The sequence below is a fragment of the Triticum aestivum genome, chromosome 2A (genome assembly GCF_018294505.1).
Source record: "Triticum aestivum cultivar Chinese Spring chromosome 2A, IWGSC CS RefSeq v2.1, whole genome shotgun sequence".
Classification (NCBI taxonomy): domain Eukaryota; kingdom Viridiplantae; phylum Streptophyta; class Magnoliopsida; order Poales; family Poaceae; genus Triticum; species Triticum aestivum.
In genome coordinates this window covers 724,410,019-724,416,544 of record NC_057797.1, presented here as the reverse complement: position 1 = coordinate 724,416,544, position 6,526 = coordinate 724,410,019, and the positions used below count along the sequence as shown (strand labels likewise).

Sequence of the window (6,526 nt, the reverse complement as noted above, 5' to 3'; positions counted from 1 at the left end):
ATAAAGGTACACTACAGGTATCTCCGAAAGTGTCTGTTGGGTTGGCACGAATCGAGACTGGGATTTGTCACTCCGTGTAAACGGAGAGGTATCTCTGGGCCCACTCGGTAGGACATCATCATAATGTGCACAATGTGACCAAGGAGTTGATCACGGGATGATGTGTTACAGAACGAGTAAAGAGACTTGCCGGTAACGAGATTGAACAAGGTATCGGGATACCGACGATCGAATCTCGGGCAAGTATCGTACCGCTAGACAAAGGGAATTGTATACGGGATTGATTAATCCTTGACATCGTGGTTCATCCGATGAGATCATCGTGGAACATGTGGGAGCCAACATGGGTATCCAGATCCCGCTGTTGGTTATTGACCGGAGAGTTGTCTCGGTCATGTCTGCATGGTTCCCGAACCCGTAGGGTCTACACACTTAAGGTTCGATGACGCTAGGGTTATAGGGAATAGATATACGTGGTTACCGAATGTTGTTCGGAGTCCCGGATGAGATCCCGGACGTCACGAGGAGTTCCGGAATGGTCCGGAGGTAAAGATTTATATATGGGAAGTCCTGTTTTGGTCACCGGAAAAGTTTCGGGTGCTATCGGTAACGTACCGGGACCACCGGGAGGGTCCCGGGGGTCCACCAGGTGGGGCTACCTGCCCCAGAGGGCTGCGTGGGCCAAGTGTGAGAGGGGACCAGCCCCAGGTGGGCTGGTGCGCCCCCCACCAGGGCCCAAGGCGAAGAGAGAAGGGAAAAGGGGGAAACCCTAGGCTCAGATGGGCCTAAGGCCCACCTAGTGGTGCGCCCCCCTCTCTCCCCCCTTGGCCGCCCCCTAGATGGGATCTAGGGCTGGCCGCCACCCCTAGGGGTGGAAACCTAGGTGGGGGCGCAGCCCCTCCCTTTCCCCTATATATAGTGGGGGGTTTGGGCTGCCATACACACGAGAACATCTCCTTCTTGGCGCAGCCCTACCCCTCTCCCTCCTCGTCTCTTGCGGTGCTTGGCGAAGCCCTGCTGGAGTACCACGCTCCTCCACCACCACCACGCCGTCGTGCTGCTGCTGGATGGAGTCTTCCCCAACCTCTCCTTCTCCCCTTGCTGGATCAAGGCGTAGGAGACGTCACCGGGCTGTACGTGTGTCGAACACGGAGGTGCCGTCCGTTCGGCACTAGGATCATCGGTGATTTGGATCACGACGAGTACGACTCCATCAACCCTGTTCACTTGAACGCTTCCGCTTAGCGATCTACAAGGGTATGTAGATGCACTCTCCTTCTCCTCGTTGCTAGATTACTCCATAGATTGATCTTGGTGATGCGTAGAAAATTTTGAATTTATGCTACGTTCCCCAACAATGGCTATATATAACATGCAACGCGTCCCTGCTAGGCATACGCTGCAAGCCATCTTTCATGGTATTCAGAGCCTATCTCCTCTAAAGCACATCTCTCGTAGCCATGGCCTCCTCAAGCTCCGATGTCGCCGCGCCTGCCCTCATTCCCATAGCCGACCGACTCCATCGCTCCAACTTCCTAGTATGGCGCGCGCAAGCCATGGCAGCCATCCGTGGGGCGCAGCTCGTCTCCTACCTCGATCCAGATCGGGAGCAGCCAGAGTAGAAGCTCCGCGATAAGGACGACAAGCCCACAGACGTGCCCAACCCTGCATGCGACACCGACAAGGCTCGAGACTCTCAGGTGCTGAGTTTCATCTTCAACTCCATCTCAGCTCCTGTCATGGTTCAGGTCGCACACTATGACGCGGAGGCTGAAGCATGGGCCACCATCAGGGAGATCTTCATCTCCCAAACTCAGGCGCACGTCGTCAACACCAGGATCGCCTTCTCCACCACCAAGAAGGGCAACTCGACGATGTCCGAGTACATCGGGCGCATGAAGGCGCTCGGTGATGAGATGGCATCGGTGGGCAAGCCGCTCACCGACGACGACATGGTGTCCTACATCCTGGCGGGACTCGACTACGACTACGTGTCCTTCGTCTCCACGATCTGCGCTCGCACTCAGCAAATCAAGGTGAGCGAGCTTTACTCGCAGCTGATCAGCTTTGAAAGCAGGCTGGCCATGTTTGAAGGCGGAGGGCAGTCCTCCCACTCCTCTGCCAACACCGTCTCTCGTGGCGGACGTGGTGGATCCAACCGCGGTGGTGACCGCGGTGGCAACGATGGCCGCAATGGAGGCGGCCGTGGCAATGGAGGAGGCCGCAACGATCTGTCTGAGGTCTTCTGCCAAATCTGCACCAAGCCAAATCACACGGCCATGGAGTGCTATCATCGTGTTGATGTCTCGTTCAACAAGGAGAAAACTGCAGTAGCCGTCAACACCAACTCCTCCTACGGGGTGGACACAAACTGTTATGTGGACTCAGGTGCAACAGACCACATTACCAGCGAGCTCGACAAGCTCACCGTCTGTGACAAGTACAATGGACATGATCAAGTAAACATGCCAAACGGTGCAGGTATGAAGATTTCCCATATAGGTCATGCATATGTTCGTACCCCTACTCGTAATCTTCATCTCAAAAATATTATGCATGTGCCCAAAGCCACTAAAAACTTGATCTCTGCTCATCGTCTAGCTAATGACAATCATGTGTTTCTTGAAACTCATCCTCATTTTTTCTTTGTCAAGGACAAGGCAACGAGGAAAACCCTCCTCCACGGCAGGTGTAGAAATGGACTCTATCCCCTATCATCAGCTCCAATAAGCTCGGGCAGACATGCACTTGGCGCCACCAAGATATCTCCATCGAGGTGGCACGATCGTTTAGGACATCCATCTTCGGCAATAGTTTAACATGTTCTTAGACACAATCAAATTTCCTTTTCTAGCAAAGAGTTGAATAAAGAGGGAGTGTGTGATGCTTGCCAACAAGGTAAGAGCCATCAACTTCCCTACCCAAATTCTAGTAGTATTTCAAAAGCTCCTTTAGAGCTAGTTTTCTCTGATGTATGGGGGCCTGCCCGAGATTCAATTAATAAGAAAAATTATTATGTGAGTTTCATCGATGATTTCAGAAAATTCACATGGATATATATCCTCAAACATAGATCAGAAGTTTTCAAAGTGTTTCATGAGTTTCAAGCACTAGTTGAATGACTTTTTGATCGCAAGATTATCACCATGCAAACGGATTGGGGCGGTGAGTATGAGTGCCTCAACTCATGCTTTCGTCAAGTAGGGATCACACATCACGTATCATGCCCACATGCCCATCAACAGAATGGGTCAGCCGAGAGAAAACATAGGCACATTGTGGACATGGGTCTCTCACTTTTAGCTCATGCTTCCATGCCTTTAAAATTTTGGGACGAGGCTTTTCTAGCTGCTACCTATCTTATCAATCGTACTCCTCGCCAGGTGATTAATCTTGACACTCCTTTGGAAAAATTGTTTCATGAAAAACCCAACTACCATGCCCTACACACCTTTGGTTGTGCGTGCTGGCCAAATCTCCGACCCTTTCATGCTAACAAGCTAGAGTTCCGTTCAAAACAATGTGTTTTCCTTGGCTATAGCAATCTTCATAAAGGGTTCAAGTGTCTCGATGTCAAAGAAGGACGTGTCAACATCTCTCGAGATGTTATCTTTGACGAAACTATTTTTCCATTTGCCTCACTAAATCCAAATGTCGGTGTTCCTCTTCGTTCTGAAGTTCTTCTTCTTCCAGAAACTGCTCCATCCGAACCTCTTGATCATGGGGGTGAACAGACAACTGATCTTTCAGTTAATATTCATAAAAATCCTGCTGCAAATTTTGGTGGAAATTCTGTTTTTGGCTATGATTTTATGCAGCAGACATGTGTGGAACACGATGCAGATTCAGGTGCCGCGTCGGATCCAGCCAGCGGCGATCCCGGGCCGGGAAGATCCTCCCTCGCCTGCTGCGCCGAACGGCGGGATTCACACCGCATCAGCCTCAGGAGAGGGTGATCCAGCGTCGCCACGACACATGTCCCCTCGAGGGCCCGTGGGCACAGGCGTTGTCGCGCACTCAGGGCCAGGTGGACCCACAAGCAGCGAGGCACCGCTCTCCACACGCCAAGTGGTGCAGTCCCCTCCGCATGGTGACCGGGCCAATCAGACGCGTCGCATGCAGGCGACAACATCTGCCTCGGATTTGCGGCTGCCGGCCCAGGTGCGGACACTGGCGATGGCAACAGGATCCGTGTTGGATCTGGTGCGGCCGGGTCAGGTTCTGGATCCGCTGTGCAGGGCTCCGGATCCTCTGTGCAGCCACCCTCTGCAATGATTTCAGCATCACCACCAAGAACAAGATCGCAGCATGGTATTTTGAGACCAAAAGTACGTACGGACGGTACGGTCAGGTATGACAAAGGGCGTCGTTTTGCTGGTCTTGCTGTCACAGGAGAACCAAATACCTTGGTAGAGGCATTGGAAAATAAAAATTGGAAAAATGCAATGAATGAGGAATATAATGCTCTCATGAAAAATAGAACATGGCATCTAGTTCCTCCAGCTAAGGGGAGAAACTTAATTGACTGCAAATGGGTCTATAGAATTAAAAGAAAGGCAAATGGAGAAATAGACAGATACAAGGCTAGACTAGTTGCAAAGGGGTTTAAACAAAGATATGGTATAGATTATGAAGATACCTTTAGCCCTGTTGTGAAAGCAGCTACTATTAGACTTGTTCTGTCCATTGCAGTATCAAACAATTGGAGTCTTCATCAATTGGATGTGCAGAATGCGTTTCTTCGTGGCGTTCTAGAGGAAGAAGTGTATATGAGACAACCACCTGGGTATGTGGTAAAGGACAAGTATCATTATGTATGCAAACTTGATAAGACTTTATATGGTTTGAAACAAGCACCTAGAGCATGGTACTCTAGGCTGAGTGTGAAACTCCAAAGACTTGGTTTTCAGCCATCCAAAGCTGACACATCACTGTTCTTCTACAGAAAAGGCAAAATCACCATTTTCATGCTAGTATATGTTGATGATATTATTGTTGCAAGCTCATCGCAGGATGCAACCAAAGCATTGCTTGAAGATCTAAGGAGATACTTTGCTCTTAAAGATCTTGGTGATTTGCACTATTTCTTGGGAATAGAAGTAAAAAAGGTTAAAGATGGCATAGTCTTGAGTCAAGAAAAGTATGTGCCAGATGTGCTAAAACAAGCAGGTATGATGAATTGCAAAGTGTCAAATATGCCTCTCTCAACTTCTGAAAAGTTATCTAAGGAGGAAGGAGAGCCTTTAAGTGTTGAAGATTCTACAAACTATAGAAGTGTTGTAGGTGCTCTATAATATCTAACACTTACAAGACCTGATATATCTTTTCCTATCAATAAAGTATGTCGGTTCTTGCATGCTCCCACCTTTGCACATTGGACAGCAGTGAAAAGAATCTTGAGATATTTAAGAGGCACTATGAGTACAGGGTTGAAAGTCACAAGGTCAATGTCAACTTTGGTGAGTGTGTTCTCTGATGCTGATTGGGCAGGTTGCCCTGATGATAGAAGATCAACAGGGGACTTTGTTGTTTTCTTTGGACCAAATCTTATATCATGGAGTGCACGGAAACAAAGCTACTGTATCAAGATCAAGTATAGAAGCCGAGTACAAAGCTTTGGCTAATGCCACGGCAGAGTTGATATGGGTTCAAACCTTGTTGAATGAGCTACATGTTAATCACTCTCCTGTTGCACGGTTGTGGTGTGATAACATTGGTTCTACATATCTGTCAGCAAATCCAGTGTTTCATGCTAGAACAAAACACATCAAGGTAGATTATCACTTTGTGCGAGAAAGGGTAGCTAAGAAGCTTCTTGATATTCGGTTCATTCCCACTAATGATCAAGTTGTAGATGGTTTCACTAAAGCCTTATCATGGCGCAAGTTAGAAGAGTTCAAGAACAATCTCAACTTGGTGAAATTATGATTGAGGGGATGTGTTAGAATATATTGTATGTATATACGGTTGTGTATATAAAACCATATATACTCTTGGTGTTGCATGCGTGATCAACTTTGTAATCCGGTAGTTAGGTTTAAGCTTCAATCTTTATCTCGTAGGATAGCTAACTTGAGGATCAAGCCTAACCAACTACCGAATCCTGTAAACCCTAACCTATGGCTATATATAACACGCAACGCGTCCCTGCTAGGCATACGCTTCAAGCCATCTTTCACATTCCACACATGTTTTGAGCGAGAAATAACAGTAGAGTTGATAACATCCAAATACATGGATTTAACCGAAAACTCTCCATTCTTTGTTAGTTTCCAGTTCAACCGGTCGGGTTGTTGAGAAAGCTCGACCTCCATTAGTCGTCGTACTAAGTGTAGCCAGGCTTCCCAACAATTTCCCTCTAGCGTCCTTCTGAATTGGATATTCAGAGGATTGGACTGTAATACTGTTGCAACATAAGCTTCTCTTCGTTGCACAATATTATAGAGAGAAGGATATTGGAGTGCAAGGGGTGTCTTCCCGAGCCATCTGTCCTCCCAGAACCTCGTGGTAGTACTGTTTCCAACTA

At 48.1% G+C, this 6,526-nt stretch overlaps 1 pseudogene; it reads left to right on the top strand.

Moving 5' to 3' along the window:
* Positions 1–1,934: 1,934 nt before the first annotated feature.
* Positions 1,935–2,073, top strand: LOC123038483 (uncharacterized; annotated as a pseudogene).
* Positions 2,074–6,526: the final 4,453 nt, after the last annotated feature.